This window comes from Botryllus schlosseri, chromosome 13 (genome assembly GCF_051294905.1).
Source record: "Botryllus schlosseri isolate E-star chromosome 13, Bs_hap1, whole genome shotgun sequence".
Classification (NCBI taxonomy): Eukaryota; Metazoa; Chordata; class Ascidiacea; order Stolidobranchia; family Styelidae; genus Botryllus; species Botryllus schlosseri.
This window is the reverse complement of record NC_137248.1, coordinates 10,745,680-10,763,966: the sequence shown is the minus strand read 5'-3', so window position 1 is coordinate 10,763,966 and position 18,287 is coordinate 10,745,680. Positions and strand designations below refer to the sequence as shown.

The 18,287-nt window shown below is 39.0% G+C and overlaps 2 long non-coding RNA genes across 2 annotated transcripts in view; one reads left to right on the top strand and one right to left on the bottom strand.

Annotated features, from left to right (window-relative positions):
* Positions 1 to 18,287, top strand: part of LOC145454493 (uncharacterized) — a 426,394-nt gene that overhangs the window by 191,577 nt on the left and 216,530 nt on the right. The window lies entirely within an intron of this gene.
* LOC145454490 (uncharacterized) lies at positions 185 to 1,389 on the bottom strand. The gene is made up of 3 exons (XR_013920136.1): positions 1,076 to 1,389; positions 606 to 1,005; positions 185 to 549 (listed from the first exon to the last, which is right to left on the bottom strand). It is a non-coding gene; the product is annotated as an uncharacterized LOC145454490 (long non-coding RNA).

Sequence of the window (18,287 nt, the reverse complement as noted above, 5' to 3'; positions counted from 1 at the left end):
TTATAGGACTTTGTGGCGCTGGCAGAAAAAAGGAAGACAGCTCGCTACATCTAGAATCATATAGGCAGTTCAGTGACCACAACAGGGCCTACAGTACTAATGCCTTTACAACTAGGAATGTATCATGCAACTAATAAATTACCAGGGGGGCTAGTAATATAGTACTTTACGTAGATTTTGGTTACTCGTGCTACTTCTACTCGACAATTTTCAGTTTTTGAGATCAGACTAGGCCTATAGCACTTACTTCTTACTTGCTACTTTATTACATGGTTCTGCCTAAGTACCAGCAGTGACTGCTTCGAGTATCTCTGTATGCACTGCACAATTCATCTACTCACTAACTACATTGACTTTCGTAGAACGATATCTGTACTTCTCAACAAATATATTCATGAATGATTAAAAACGAATCCTTTATAGCTGTCAGAGGTAAATTCTTTTCTGATTCTTGTCACCACGCACGAAGGTAAAACTTTCCTGTTGTCTCTGCCACACCATCCCCATATCCATCGAACAAAATTACGGTAGGATGTATGCCTCAATTTCCTGCAATTGAGAATTAATATACATAGTTGCTGAGCTGAATATGTACATACACGTACTCGTGTAGTGTGTATCTGCTTGTCGACTGCCTTCCATATTGCTGCCTATACCCATAATATGCTGTTTCAAGAACCCATCTATCCAAACAGACCGAAGAAAATCCAGGGTGCTCCGTGATGCACTTAATGCTAGGATAGTCCAAACGGTCGCGTACGTAGCTGAGCTCCTTACAGCACACTGATTCTCTGCCTGTTGGCATAACATGACACAGCGAGCACTGGCACCTTAGATAAAATATAGAATTGAACACATGCTGGACAAGTGACGAGAGGGATCGCTAAAATCACCATTCGGTGTTGCCTTGTCTTGTGCTATTGCTGTCAGGTACTGGGGTTGGATTGATGGTGCTGACCTCTCCATCCGAAACCATGGGTTCTAACTCGGTAGGATCAAGAACGTCTAAAATCACAAGTAGATTAATTAAAAGGCGTTGGCTATATATTTCTTTGATATCATATATAATTGATACCTTCGTCCGAAAATTCCTCCGAATAGCTTCCGCTTCTAGATGTATCACTGGTATCTCTTTCCATTATTAATTAGCGTTGCTAACTAACTAGCGTTGGATTGCCTTGGCGACTTTGCACACAATCTGACGTCATAGAACGCGTCGCTGACTCGCAGCTCGTTTTTTATAAGGTCGGGATTCTCAACATTCAACTTAAAATTTCTCCGTCATGCTGCGTTTTTCGGCAGTCGTTTTTAGCTATAAATGTTCAGCATGAAAAACTCTTCAATATAAGATAAAGTTGTATTTGACGATATAGATGACCTTTAAGGTTGCATTTAAAACAAACATGTTTATAACAAGGCCCAAATTTAAAACATGTTTTTTTCATTTTTTTTTATGTTGTTTTTTTCAAGTCATGACGTCACGAATATCCAATTGTGACGTCATAGTGGACTGGCATTGACAATTGAAAATATAGGGTAGAAATAGCTCCTTTGACGAAATATATGTACTATCGCTGTTGAACCGACTATTTTGAGGGTTGCAACCATCCCATATCGATATACGTCGGCTATATCGGGTGGTAATTGTCCGTAGGCTCATACAATATGTTTTTTGGAAAGTATTTACACAATTATGGCATAATTTTACAACTTGAAAAAACACAATTTTGTTTTAAGGCACCGTTTGTTTTAAATGCTGCCCTTACTATAGCTGTGCGGACGCGGAAGTATGCAGCGCCGGCGGTTTCGACACTTTCGAAGCCTTCAAGTATTTACATTATGGCATAACTTTACAACTTGAAAAATAAAAAAGGCTTTTTTAAAACACTGTTTAAAATATGTTTTAAACAAAGTGTTTTAAAACACCGTTTGTTTTAAATGCAACGCTAAATACATTACACTAACTGCATTCAATCTCATGGTGTGTAGGTATCCGCAATAATTTTCAGCTTGGGGCAATTCAATTTTGCACGGAGGCGATAAAGATATGAGACAATACTGTTAACCGATAATGCGAGCTATAAACAATTACGTGTAGCCTATCGTTGAAACATCGCATTACAACTATGCAAATATTTTAACGTGCTAAATTCTTTCGCTGTCCGAAATGCAAAAAATGCATAATAGATACTTGTCAAGTTTGTTGGCGTATCATTCAACCATGACAATATGAACGGATGTATGTAGATAGTATCTACATATCGCAAACAGATTAACAATCACACGTGTAATGTAAGTCGTGCCGTCTCCGTTTTGTACCAGGAGGGAGAGGGGATTTACGATAACCGAATACAGGATGATTGTAGTTATAGTTTATTTTCCGCATGCATGTCTAGTCGTTCTCGCTCTCATTGGTTCATTTTTCCTTATCCTTATCATTCTAAAATATCGCCAAATAGTTATAGAGAAATTATATAGCCTATATATCAGGGGTGGCCAACCTGCGCCCGTAGAATGGAATTCGTGCGGCCGTCAACACGGAATTTAATTGTGTGTTGGCGACCGCCGACATGCAAATTGCATTTATGAATTTACTTCCGATGTTTTTAGAGATTCTAATTATTCCTGATATTATCTTCGCGCTACGCGTGACTCTTTGCGACTTCATGCCTGCCTGCCTGCCTGCCTGCCGTCGACACGGAATTTAATTATTGTGTGTTGGCGGTCGTTGACATGCAAATTGAATTTATGAATCTACTCCCGATGTTTTTAGTGATTCTAATTAATCCTGAAAATTTTCTTCACGCTGCGCGTGATTTGATGCGACTTCATTTTTCGATTTTACTACAGTAACGCCCTTTGCCATCTGAGCCCTACAGTAAATATGTGAACAGCAGAGGGAAATGATACGCCCCATATTGAAATATCAACTTGGAATCTTGTGCTCCTCACGAAAGAAAATTGTTTCTTGTACGTTTGTTTCCGCACTGGGCTCCGAAACGCTCGTCTCCGCGTCTAGGTCCGGTAACTGCGTTAGTAGTTATTATAATCGCTCGTGGTGTGCCATTGCGGCTTATGGGCCCGCTGGTGATTCGCCGCGAAACTCGTGTTGGTGATTCGCCCTTTTCGACCCCCCTATCGCTGGTGAGTCGCCATGTGTTCTTATGGGTGCGGTCGTGATTCGCCCTTTCAGGTATAGCTCGTGGCGGTGATTCGCCGTGAAAACTCGTGGTCGTGATTCGCCTTTTTTGATATAGGCTGTGGTGGTGATTCGCCTGTCATGTATTTCTTACGGGATCTGTGGTGACTCGCCATGTGTCGTGAATCGCTCTTTCGGGTATAGGTATCTCTCGATCGGTGTTGAATATGCATCAAGTAAATAATCACGTGATTGGTTCTTAGTTAATGTGTATATCCCAAATTATTACATATGACCAATTTGAGGTAATCCCAACGTTTACGGTGAGTGCGACTTTAATATAGCGTTATTCTTATGGCCGCGGCGGTGTTTCGTACTTTCGGGTATAGGCATCTCTCGCACATCGTACTTTCAGGTGTAGGCTGCGTTGGCATGTCGTACTTTCGGGTATAGGTATCTCTCGTGTGGTGTCTTATGGCTGCGGTGGCAAGTCGTACTTTCACGTATTTAGTTTGCCACAGAGCCGGCGTAGACGACGATTCGAATATCAACAATAGCCGCGTTCACAAACTAACACTTCAAATAGGTGTGAAATAGTTTGCAAAACCCCGCGATCGCTGACAAGATAATGTCTCGGACATAGCCATCTCTCGCAACTTGTTGTTACATACATTCCAATCGCCACAATGTAATATTTTAGTAAGCAGTTTGTCACAGAACTTGATTTCACTCGTAAGATTTAATAAGTAACGAATAACAGAACCACGGTGTCGGTAACTTGAAAAGCGACAAATTGCACTTATTTCTACTCTAACCCTAATCCTTTGTGAAGTGAACGCTTATTCAAAAAGGTGTGAAATAATTCTAAAATCCTACGATCGCTCACAAGATAACACCTTTAAGACATAACCATCTCTCGTGACTTGCTGTTACATACATCCCAATCGCTACAATGTCATATGTTGGTAGTTTGGTGCGGAACTGGATTTCACGAGTCCGATATAATAAGAATATTAACTATTAAGTAATAAGTACCGAATAACAGAACCGTCGCAGATGGTGACTTGAATATCCAAAATTTGATACTTTCCGCAATCGCTATATGTTTCACGCCTCCGGTATAGTGGCTGACTTTCGTTGCGTGATACGAATCATGGGAATATTCAATCAATGTGTCAATTTGTCAACTTGAAATGAAACTCACTACACAAATCAAGTTGATTCGTATTTGAATGTGTTGATCCGGTACAACTCTAATCCTTTCGGGAAATCCATTTAACGCGATCAGTTGATTCGAACGTAACCTGAATATTACTGACTCCAACTTCAGCCGCATCGAATTATTCACACATTCCACGCCACTGTTTCACACCTATAGAATCAATACCAACTAGCTGTATGAAAATCAAGAATCACAAGTATGCACATACAATAATTGTATTCATTACTGAGAAATCAAACGCTTAATAAAAACACGCAACTTATCATTTACCAACTCTAGCATTACCAAAAAAATTCAGGCATTGTTGATTGAAAATCCTTGAGTCCTTATTATCAAAAATGTTATAGTGCGGCGTCGGAATCCATTCGCGGGATGTACTAAAGGTAAATTCAGACAATCCAAAATGAAATATCGCGACTTTGACATAGTCTGAATTGAAATAGATTGACAAACATGACTACCATCTTTCCAAGTACCATTTCGATATTATACGCACATTGATTTGAAACAAGTAATGAAACATTACAACTCTATTCACGATCCGGCTTTCCGTTTGTCAAAGAGAAATTTTAACATCTTGCCATACTCAAAAGAATTATTCATAACATTAACCGGTGTTTAAAATATAGTTTTCACTTACTTGATTATATCACTACAACTCGCAAACTTGAATTAATTCGTCCTGGTTGTATTCATATGACCGATAATTTTTATTCAACTGTAAAGGTCGTTACTATTCTGTAAGACAAAGTATTTACTAATCGGTGCATATATGCGATTTGACATAAACTTATTATATTTTGAGTATACGAGATTTGAATGTCTGAACAATAACTGAGAATTAAATTATCACAATTGAATCCATATATGACAGCGTAAAAGATATAGGAATGTCAGCAACTCATTACGGTCATAGTTACAACCACATTAACTAATTTACCCAGCCAACACGTCATGATAATTCCTGAAATCAACACAAACGCGACCACTGACTTGAGTTAACCACAAAACGGCATCAAGTTTTTAATCCGCTTGCAGCTGACAGATTATTCGAATGCATCGATGGGGAATATTATTGAACTCGTCGATATTGTTACTTCAACAAATTATCGCTTACGTCGACTGCGAAAGTTAATATCGAATGGTAAGACTTGATCGCATATTTGTTGAACACAGACATGACAAAGAACATCACCGAGATTTTATAAACTAGTCATATTACTTTTCACATCTATCAATATCAGAATACAAGTCATCAAACTTTTTGTTAAATGTAACATAGCACTTTTGGAATCGGATTCGTTATAGTCATACAAATTGTATTAAACCCAACACCGAAACAAAAGGATTTTTAAGCTCATTGAAATCAAATCATTTGTCTTCGACTTGCGCTTTATTAGATTGCACGCAACAATTCGTTACGAATGAGCTGTAACCAAAGTTAAGAAATCTTTGTGTCCACAGATATAGAACATGAATATAGCTAACACAATCACGAATCGACGTTTCAGAGTATTTCACGGATGTAATAAACTTGTTAGTGTCGCCTATCTAAAAGTATGCATGCGTTCGATTTCCATACCGACTGTTGCGATCTTTAAGATTCGCTTACAATGACCAAGAGTGAGGATTTAACATCAATGTCGTTACTGTCGATATTCACAACAGAGAATCGAAACATTACACAGTGTGAAAATATATCTTTGATATCAAAGCACTATCCCAAGTACCCGATTAATACTCAACTCCGTTCACACTTTCCATAGAACGTGCTAAATGTAAAATATCGCGAGGAGACTTTGATCATTACAAAAGTAAATTGGGGTATGTTTGCTAGACGCGTCCAATTCAGTTAGAAATTTCTGGTGCACAACAATCGTAATATTAAGGAAGTACTTGCTACACTGTAATTCACTAAACGCGTTTTGCATTGTTGGTCGTTTGTAGTATTGATTGAAATTGTTTTTCAACCCTCAAATAATAATTCCCGACATGAGACCAAGCCGCTGAAAGTCGTTACCATCACAAAGAAACAATTTGTACGATGTTTGCCAAATGTGTCCTATAGTTAGGTGTACTAGAATTATTTGTGTAACACATACACCGACAATGCAATCAAAATTAACTCACTAAACCGAACTCCAAAGAAATTTTACTCACTCGACGGATATGAAACAACGTCGCTTAATCGGTCTATATCGTATTGCAAATCGTATCCACCCAATAGAAAACAATTTTCACTAGCTTGGTAATGAAACCGAAGAGTGGGTCTTCATTCAATATTTTGTTTGTGTCAAATACTTTGCAAAAAAACACACTGGAGTGGTTGAGCTTTACATCATCAGGCTGTCATCTGTAAATCAAGCTTACATCCGATTTGTAACTGTATTGTTTACCTAACCGAGTTGTATGCAGAGATTGATATTTTTGTTATTTAGTGATTGCTGAACATACCACTTCGAAACACTCCGTTGATCTTAATTCTCTTTGTCGTTATCATCGAAGTACATTTGTTTCGAGCTCGTAACAACCGACTTTTCTATGACATGATAAATTTTTGACAAGTTATGCTTAGAAGATTGGTGCATACCGCGAAAAATAATATACCACTCATATTGATACTGCTACTCCATTGATCGGCATTCTCGAGCGGGTCGATTTTCAAACGAGTAAAATTTATTGCTTGAGTTGTTCTGCTTACTATATTTAAATGTAAACTCACCCGTCTTTCAAAACCACAACAAACAATGACAAAAAAGTATGCAATCAAACACAACAAGTTTTACTGTAGGACACTAATTATTATCCCACATAACTCATTTCTTACCGAAGGCATATGAAATATATTCATGTTACACGAAAATACTCGATATACCCATGCTACAAACCTGTACAATGATTGGCGGTGCTTTCAAACTGTTTCGATACCTCAAGAACTTTATTGTCCGAATGGTTGTTCATGTATCTTAATAATTGAATAGTTCAACACAGAACGAGTACGAACAGAAACATCAGGGTTGTTTGCACAAAGTTTGTATGTGTACAGTACGCGAATACCATGTGTAAGTCCAGCACAATTGCGGTATCTATCCGAGTGTAGTTAACACAAATCTATTACAACGAACCACGTAAACTTTCGTGAAAGAAAAGCATACTCACTTCCCGAGGGTTCTGTCAATGTCACAGCAATAAATCAGCTACTCCAACAACAGAGTACATATGTTTTCTAGTCACGGCCCGTACATCTTTCACACAGATCAATCTACTTTGCTAACGAAAAGTGCTGGGTCATCACATGATTGTCCTCACAACAAAACAACCAGTAGATGGAGCTGTATTAAAATTTTCTTAACCCTTTGCACGCCAGTGACAAATTGTTTAGTGAATCGAGTTGTGGTTCAGCGTCAAGTCTCCATGTTGGAGCGTACATTAAAACTGCGCAATCACAATCCAATTAAAACCACGGATCTATTTTCAGTTCCTCACAAACTGCCACATACAGAAAAATAAATTTTATTTTCCCAAAACATACTTGTAACCCATCGCTTTCATTAAACACACAACACCATAAAAGTATTTACTTTCTACAGCATAGAGATTCCGATGTAGTCAAGAAATATTTTTATTAATCAAAATCATCGACTTCTGTTTACGGTGTTAGTGTTTGCATGTCATACATGTGGGGTCCGCATTAAAATGGACAAGACACGACTGAATGAAAGGAGATAGAAGTCTATCGCATAGATTTACATGTGGCCTTCGCTACGGTTTCAAAAAACGAATCATCTCTTTTGCATTGATCGAGACCGAACAAGTTAGTTACATGTATTCACGGTCATGATTGTGTTCGTCATATGCGAATGATAGGGTTACTGTCGAATCTACATACAACAACCTTTTGGCGCTCATAATAGCAATTTCATTCTCTCCCTTCGTAATTGTATATTCACAACAAGTATATTGTACAACTCGACAGCTACGTTTAACAAGACCAACGACACCGAACCCACGACGTTTACCTATGTAAAATTACCACTTTCACTTGGCAGTCCATCGTTTACCTGACCAAACACATCATTTTCCTTTGGAGATCTGACGTTTTTCCCGGGTAACAAACCTTTCTAGCTTGGAAATATATTTTTTCCCTGAAAAACAAACCATTATCACTTGGAAATATATTTTTTTACCTGAGCAACAAACCATTTTCACTTGGAAAAATACTTTTACCTAGAGTAACTAATCATTTTCTTTTAGAAATATATTTTCTCCCTGGGTAACAACCCCTTTTTGTTTGGAAAACTATCATTTACCTGAGTACCAATACCGTTTTCACTTGGAAATCTATCTTTTCCCTGGGTAAAATACCATTTTCGTTTTGAAAACTGACAACCACACCGGACAATTTGATATTTTTGTATATTGTTACAACGGGTAGCGACAAAATATACAGCAACAACAACTCCAATACATTTGTGTAATCGCATAATCACTTGTGCTGATGCAGCCCATCAAAATCATCGGTTACCCACTTGCAATATGCTCTTGTACACCGAAATGCATGTTTTGGAAATTGGACAATAGATTTCGACATGTCTGTGATGTCCGGGTTCGTGCTTTGAATTTTCCAGAGTCAAAATGTCTGAATAAAACACCTCCTCGACGATGGTTGGTACGTGGATAACGGTGTTCGGAAAACGGTTGGATTTATGTCACCCATCGCGTTAACAATCCTAGATCGAGTTTTCTCCCACATGTTTACTATATTGTGTCTTTATTGGTCAATGTATGTCTCGACATTCAGTTTGAAATCGGAAACCCTGATAAAGTACGTAACCGGATCCGGATATCAACTCTGAATCGATAAACCAACGAACAATATTCAAGTAAACATGTTACACCCTGTGTTTCCACGAAAAAATACCATCCACACACACGTCGCGCTTGTTTGCCCACACAAGTATACGCGTAAATAGAGGGGGGCTGTAAGACATTACATGCAATGTGTTGGTATACAAACATCGGGGAGTAACATCGGGAGACATTATCATAGCCGGTAATTTTGATGGAGATCGAATGTCATCAAGCACCCCCCGATAACAATGTCATACCAATAAGACACATTGCAATGACTCTGAGTCTGTAAATTCAATCTGAAGCATGACATACAGACACACAAACACGGAGCCGTAACATGGTTATTCCCACGACTACCTTCGACGGTGAAAGTGAACTGTACAACATATACCAATAGAGCCTTCACAGTCAAATATACGAACCGTGCACAACCGTATACCCGGGTTTTTGTTGGATATGTACGAATCCGATAAATCGATACATTTCTTTCCCTTCGACGTCAATAATACAAGGGTCATTTCAATGCATCGCTCGAATGTGAGGTTCATCGGGTGTAAAATCCATGTCAAATAGCACCAAAGTGTGCCTTCCGTGTTTTATTATTTCCACCGTCGCATCTTGTCTGTGTCGTAACACTATGGTGCAGGGACTTGAAAAACGGTACATTGTAAAACGGATTGACATGACCAACTAAATCGACGTCAATAGACTTGTGGTGATGCCGTTTCAAAATGTTACCGATATGACGAGGCCAACCACGATCTCTTGTGGCGATGGCCGTTTCGAAATGTCACCGGAAGAACTGGACAAACCTTACGAAGGTGTGTTTTATGGTTGCGTGTGAAATCACGAGAGGTAGTGTTCTATTGTGGTGTACGATTGCAGTCTTCGTTCCACAGAAACACACCTTATTGGATCACAGTATCAGTCCGAGATTTGCAGACTCACTTTTCGCGATATTTATCTGGAGTCGTTATGTAGGAGTAGCGACAGCCATGCATCGTGACTGAAAGACTAATCGCAATCATTTCGAGCACCCTTACTTCGATAGTTCACCTAGATCAAACGCTGCAGCAGAAAACTTCGGTGTTGACAACACGATGGGTATTGACCGATGTATCCAGTCTCCAGTGGGCTGGGTGGTCTATCCGGAGATAGGGTCATGACTATCTTGTGATGTTACAACGCGATAAAACCATCGAGAAAATCGGTGAATGGTGTCGAAATATCGATGTAATAGCGCGGGCTCAGAGTCATTGCAATGTGTCTTATTGGTATGACATTGTTATCGGGGGGTGCTTGATGACATTCGATCTGCATCAAAATTACCGGCTATGATAATGTCTGTGGATCGAAGGCTTACTCCCCGATGTTTGTATACCAACACATTGCATGCAATGTCACACACCTCCATTTACGCGTATACTGTTGTGGGCAAACAAGCGCGACGTGTGTGTGGATGGTATTTTTTCGTGGAAACACAGGGTGTAACATGTTTACTTGAATATTGTTCGTTGGTTTATCGATTCAGAGTTGATATCCGGATCCGGTTACGTACTTTATCAGGGTTTCCGATTTCAAACTGAATGTCGAGACATACATTGACCAATAAAGACACAATATAGTAAACATGTGGGAGAAAACTCGATCTAGGATTGTTAACGCGATGGGTGACATAAATCCAACCGTTTTCCGAACACCGTTATCCACGTACCAACCATCGTCGAGGAGGTGTTTTTTTCAGACATTTTGACTCTGGAAAATCCAAAGCACGAACCCGGACATCACAGACATGTCGAAATCTATTGTCCAATTTCCAAAACATGCATTTCGGTGTACAAGAGCATATTGCATGTGGGTAACCGATGATTTTGATGGGCTGCATCAGCACAAGTGATTATGCGATTACACAAATGTATTGGAGTTGTTGTTGCTGTATATTTTGTCGCTACCCGTTGTAACAATATACAAAAATATCAAATTGTCCGGTGTGGTTGTCAGTTTTCAAAACGAAAATGGTATTTTACCCAGGGAAAAGATAGATTTCCAAGTGAAAACGGTATTGGTACTCAGGTAAATGATAGTTTTCCAAACAAAAAGGGGTTGTTACCCAGGGAGAAAATATATTTCTAAAAGAAAATGATTAGTTACTCTAGGTAAAAGTATTTTTCCAAGTGAAAATGGTTTGTTGCTCAGGTAAAAAAATATATATTTCCAAGTGATAATGGTTTGTTTTTCAGGGAAAAAATATATTTCCAAGCTAGAAAGGTTTGTTACCCGGGAAAAACGTCAGATCTCCAAAGGAAAATGATGTGTTTGGTCAGGTAAACGATGGACTGCCAAGTGAAAGTGGTAATTTTACATAGGTAAACGTCGTGGGTTCGGTGTCGTTGGTCTTGTTAAACGTAGCTGTCGAGTTGTACAATATACTTGTTGTGAATATACAATTACGAAGGGAGAGAATGAAATTGCTATTATGAGCGCCAAAAGGTTGTTGTATGTAGATTCGACAGTAACCCTATCATTCGCATATGACGAACACAATCATGACCGTGAATACATGTAACTAACTTGTTCGGTCTCGATCAATGCAAAAGAGATGATTCGTTTTTTGAAACCGTAGCGAAGGCCACATGTAAATCTATGCGATAGACTTCTATCTCCTTTCATTCAGTCGTGTCTTGTCCATTTTAATGCGGACCCCACATGTATGACATGCAAACACTAACACCGTAAACAGAAGTCGATGATTTTGATTAATAAAAATATTTCTTGACTACATCGGAATCTCTATGCTGTAGAAAGTAAATACTTTTATGGTGTTGTGTGTTTAATGAAAGCGATGGGTTACAAGTATGTTTTGGGAAAATAAAATTTATTTTTCTGTATGTGGCAGTTTGTGAGGAACTGAAAATAGATCCGTGGTTTTAATTGGATTGTGATTGCGCAGTTTTAATGTACGCTCCAACATGGAGACTTGACGCTGAACCACAACTCGATTCACTAAACAATTTGTCACTGGCGTGCAAAGGGTTAAGAAAATTTTAATACAGCTCCATCTACTGGTTGTTTTGTTGTGAGGACAATCATGTGATGACCCAGCACTTTTCGTTAGCAAAGTAGATTGATCTGTGTGAAAGATGTACGGGCCGTGACTAGAAAACATATGTACTCTGTTGTTGGAGTAGCTGATTTATTGCTGTGACATTGACAGAACCCTCGGGAAGTGAGTATGCTTTTCTTTCACGAAAGTTTACGTGGTTCGTTGTAATAGATTTGTGTTAACTACACTCGGATAGATACCGCAATTGTGCTGGACTTACACATGGTATTCGCGTACTGTACACATACAAACTTTGTGCAAACAACCCTGATGTTTCTGTTCGTACTCGTTCTGTGTTGAACTATTCAATTATTAAGATACATGAACAACCATTCGGACAATAAAGTTCTTGAGGTATCGAAACAGTTTGAAAGCACCGCCAATCATTGTACAGGTTTGTAGCATGGGTATATCGAGTATTTTCGTGTAACATGAATATATTTCATATGCCTTCGGTAAGAAATGAGTTATGTGGGATAATAATTAGTGTCCTACAGTAAAACTTGTTGTGTTTGATTGCATACTTTTTTGTCATTGTTTGTTGTGGTTTTGAAAGACGGGTGAGTTTACATTTAAATATAGTAAGCAGAACAACTCAAGCAATAAATTTTACTCGTTTGAAAATCGACCCGCTCGAGAATGCCGATCAATGGAGTAGCAGTATCAATATGAGTGGTATATTATTTTTCGCGGTATGCACCAATCTTCTAAGCATAACTTGTCAAAAATTTATCATGTCATAGAAAAGTCGGTTGTTACGAGCTCGAAACAAATGTACTTCGATGATAACGACAAAGAGAATTAAGATCAACGGAGTGTTTCGAAGTGGTATGTTCAGCAATCACTAAATAACAAAAATATCAATCTCTGCATACAACTCGGTTAGGTAAACAATACAGTTACAAATCGGATGTAAGCTTGATTTACAGATGACAGCCTGATGATGTAAAGCTCAACCACTCCAGTGTGTTTTTTTGCAAAGTATTTGACACAAACAAAATATTGAATGAAGACCCACTCTTCGGTTTCATTACCAAGCTAGTGAAAATTGTTTTCTATTGGGTGGATACGATTTGCAATACGATATAGACCGATTAAGCGACGTTGTTTCATATCCGTCGAGTGAGTAAAATTTCTTTGGAGTTCGGTTTAGTGAGTTAATTTTGATTGCATTGTCGGTGTATGTGTTACACAAATAATTCTAGTACACCTAACTATAGGACACATTTGGCAAACATCGTACAAATTGTTTCTTTGTGATGGTAACGACTTTCAGCGGCTTGGTCTCATGTCGGGAATTATTATTTGAGGGTTGAAAAACAATTTCAATCAATACTACAAACGACCAACAATGCAAAACGCGTTTAGTGAATTACAGTGTAGCAAGTACTTCCTTAATATTACGATTGTTGTGCACCAGAAATTTCTAACTGAATTGGACGCGTCTAGCAAACATACCCCAATTTACTTTTGTAATGATCAAAGTCTCCTCGCGATATTTTACATTTAGCACGTTCTATGGAAAGTGTGAACGGAGTTGAGTATTAATCGGGTACTTGGGATAGTGCTTTGATATCAAAGATATATTTTCACACTGTGTAATGTTTCGATTCTCTGTTGTGAATATCGACAGTAACGACATTGATGTTAAATCCTCACTCTTGGTCATTGTAAGCGAATCTTAAAGATCGCAACAGTCGGTATGGAAATCGAACGCATGCATACTTTTAGATAGGCGACACTAACAAGTTTATTACATCCGTGAAATACTCTGAAACGTCGATTCGTGATTGTGTTAGCTATATTCATGTTCTATATCTGTGGACACAAAGATTTCTTAACTTTGGTTACAGCTCATTCGTAACGAATTGTTGCGTGCAATCTAATAAAGCGCAAGTCGAAGACAAATGATTTGATTTCAATGAGCTTAAAAATCCTTTTGTTTCGGTGTTGGGTTTAATACAATTTGTATGACTATAACGAATCCGATTCCAAAAGTGCTATGTTACATTTAACAAAAAGTTTGATGACTTGTATTCTGATATTGATAGATGTGAAAAGTAATATGACTAGTTTATAAAATCTCGGTGATGTTCTTTGTCATGTCTGTGTTCAACAAATATGCGATCAAGTCTTACCATTCGATATTAACTTTCGCAGTCGACGTAAGCGATAATTTGTTGAAGTAACAATATCGACGAGTTCAATAATATTCCCCATCGATGCATTCGAATAATCTGTCAGCTGCAAGCGGATTAAAAACTTGATGCCGTTTTGTGGTTAACTCAAGTCAGTGGTCGCGTTTGTGTTGATTTCAGGAATTATCATGACGTGTTGGCTGGGTAAATTAGTTAATGTGGTTGTAACTATGACCGTAATGAGTTGCTGACATTCCTATATCTTTTACGCTGTCATATATGGATTCAATTGTGATAATTTAATTCTCAGTTATTGTTCAGACATTCAAATCTCGTATACTCAAAATATAATAAGTTTATGTCAAATCGCATATATGCACCGATTAGTAAATACTTTGTCTTACAGAATAGTAACGACCTTTACAGTTGAATAAAAATTATCGGTCATATGAATACAACCAGGACGAATTAATTCAAGTTTGCGAGTTGTAGTGATATAATCAAGTAAGTGAAAACTATATTTTAAACACCGGTTAATGTTATGAATAATTCTTTTGAGTATGGCAAGATGTTAAAATTTCTCTTTGACAAACGGAAAGCCGGATCGTGAATAGAGTTGTAATGTTTCATTACTTGTTTCAAATCAATGTGCGTATAATATCGAAATGGTACTTGGAAAGATGGTAGTCATGTTTGTCAATCTATTTCAATTCAGACTATGTCAAAGTCGCGATATTTCATTTTGGATTGTCTGAATTTACCTTTAGTACATCCCGCGAATGGATTCCGACGCCGCACTATAACATTTTTGATAATAAGGACTCAAGGATTTTCAATCAACAATGCCTGAATTTTTTTGGTAATGCTAGAGTTGGTAAATGATAAGTTGCGTGTTTTTATTAAGCGTTTGATTTCTCAGTAATGAATACAATTATTGTATGTGCATACTTGTGATTCTTGATTTTCATACAGCTAGTTGGTATTGATTCTATAGGTGTGAAACAGTGGCGTGGAATGTGTGAATAATTCGATGCGGCTGAAGTTGGAGTCAGTAATATTCAGGTTACGTTCGAATCAACTGATCGCGTTAAATGGATTTCCCGAAAGGATTAGAGTTGTACCGGATCAACACATTCAAATACGAATCAACTTGATTTGTGTAGTGAGTTTCATTTCAAGTTGACAAATTGACACATTGATTGAATATTCCCATGATTCGTATCACGCAACGAAAGTCAGCCACTATACCGGAGGCGTGAAACATATAGCGATTGCGGAAAGTATCAAATTTTGGATATTCAAGTCACCATCTGCGACGGTTCTGTTATTCGGTACTTATTACTTAATAGTTAATATTCTTATTATATCGGACTCGTGAAATCCAGTTCCGCACCAAACTACCAACATATGACATTGTAGCGATTGGGATGTATGTAACAGCAAGTCACGAGAGATGGTTATGTCTTAAAGGTGTTATCTTGTGAGCGATCGTAGGATTTTAGAATTATTTCACACCTTTTTGAATAAGCGTTCACTTCACAAAGGATTAGGGTTAGAGTAGAAATAAGTGCAATTTGTCGCTTTTCAAGTTACCGACACCGTGGTTCTGTTATTCGTTACTTATTAAATCTTACGAGTGAAATCAAGTTCTGTGACAAACTGCTTACTAAAATATTACATTGTGGCGATTGGAATGTATGTAACAACAAGTTGCGAGAGATGGCTATGTCCGAGACATTATCTTGTCAGCGATCGCGGGGTTTTGCAAACTATTTCACACCTATTTGAAGTGTTAGTTTGTGAACGCGGCTATTGTTGATATTCGAATCGTCGTCTACGCCGGCTCTGTGGCAAACTAAATACGTGAAAGTACGACTTGCCACCGCAGCCATAAGACACCACACGAGAGATACCTATACCCGAAAGTACGACATGCCAACGCAGCCTACACCTGAAAGTACGATGTGCGAGAGATGCCTATACCCGAAAGTACGAAACACCGCCGCGGCCATAAGAATAACGCTATATTAAAGTCGCACTCACCGTAAACGTTGGGATTACCTCAAATTGGTCATATGTAATAATTTGGGATATACACATTAACTAAGAACCAATCACGTGATTATTTACTTGATGCATATTCAACACCGATCGAGAGATACCTATACCCGAAAGAGCGATTCACGACACATGGCGAGTCACCACAGATCCCGTAAGAAATACATGACAGGCGAATCACCACCACAGCCTATATCAAAAAAGGCGAATCACGACCACGAGTTTTCACGGCGAATCACCGCCACGAGCTATACCTGAAAGGGCGAATCACGACCGCACCCATAAGAACACATGGCGACTCACCAGCGATAGGGGGGTCGAAAAGGGCGAATCACCAACACGAGTTTCGCGGCGAATCACCAGCGGGCCCATAAGCCGCAATGGCACACCACGAGCGATTATAATAACTACTTGCGTTGCATGTAAATTAGGTTCAGCTGACCCACGTTCAACTGCTGTTCACATAAGACCCCTAGTCCCCTACCCACTTCAACCTTCAGAGCGCTCATTTGAATATTTGCTACTGCCACCAAATGCGACTAATATGGACCTTACAGGGGAACTGGTGCCCGCGGGCACCACGTCAGTGACTCCTGGAATATATGCTTTACGCTTAACTGATCCATTCCGGTATCCTCGCAAAGCGTTGTAAATTCCACAGTCCAGCAGAAATGGCTGCCAGTGAAGAAATCCGCTGAATGCATTCGTTTAATAATACGGACGAAATTCTGCCGAAGCGCACACAGTTAAAATAGCACGATAGCGCCCGACACGGAACTGATACTGACAACACGCAAATAACTTTGTAAGGCCGCAAACAAGCCCAAAAGCGGCAAGCACATCAGTCGGCACATTGCAATTTTCAAGACCGAGGAAGAATCCTTCGCGCGTGAGAATGGAACTTCAAATTATTCCCAGGTAGAATAACGCCAGTTCACAGAGCTTCTCGCTGTCGCAGTGGCCGTATCGATTGCCCAACATTTGAGCATGTGATATTAGGCAAGGGTTACCATTCGTCCTCTTTTTTCAGTAAATTGAAAGTGCCCTTGGAGGACGCCTAAATGTCCCTTTTTCTGGGAATGTGTCCTCTTTTCGAGAAAAAGTAGTAAAATGCGATCAGAAACTCGACTCCGACGCCGAGAACGCCGGCGCGGCGGGTATTTCGGGAGTAATAAAGATTGGAGAGATGACCTTTTTTTAATCAACACCACATATCGCAAAATGCGAGTAATTCAAGAGTCGAGGCAAGGTGATGACTTTTTTTAGTCAACACACCTACTATTGGTCGTAAATTTTCGAAATCACCAGTTTTCTTTTCCGATACTAGAGCATTCAGAATTTATGAATTTCGAATCTCAACATATGGTAAACCTGTATTAGATTCAGCTCTAGGTTGCAAACCAAACTGTAACCCTACCACACATGCAGAGGTAAGTAAGGTAGTCACCATTGGTACTGAGGTAGAAGTATCGCCGTCGCATGCTAATAACCTCCTGGCCAGTTGTACCACAGCCACACAGGCTCAAATACCATGCAAGTTCGCATAAAATCAAGTGTTTACATATTGCTAGAGAGTTACCGCGTGTTCGGACAATTGACCAGTTAACCACTGTCATATGCCGATTGAGATACAGCCTCGGCTTCAATCCGAATTCAGCTGGCGTAGATTGTGCCAAAAGTTGATTACAGTGCAAAGTATTTTGCTACCCTTCTTAGACTTTATCGCCGTCGTAACCTAGTATTCATTTTAGGATGTGTGCAATCGATCGGTTA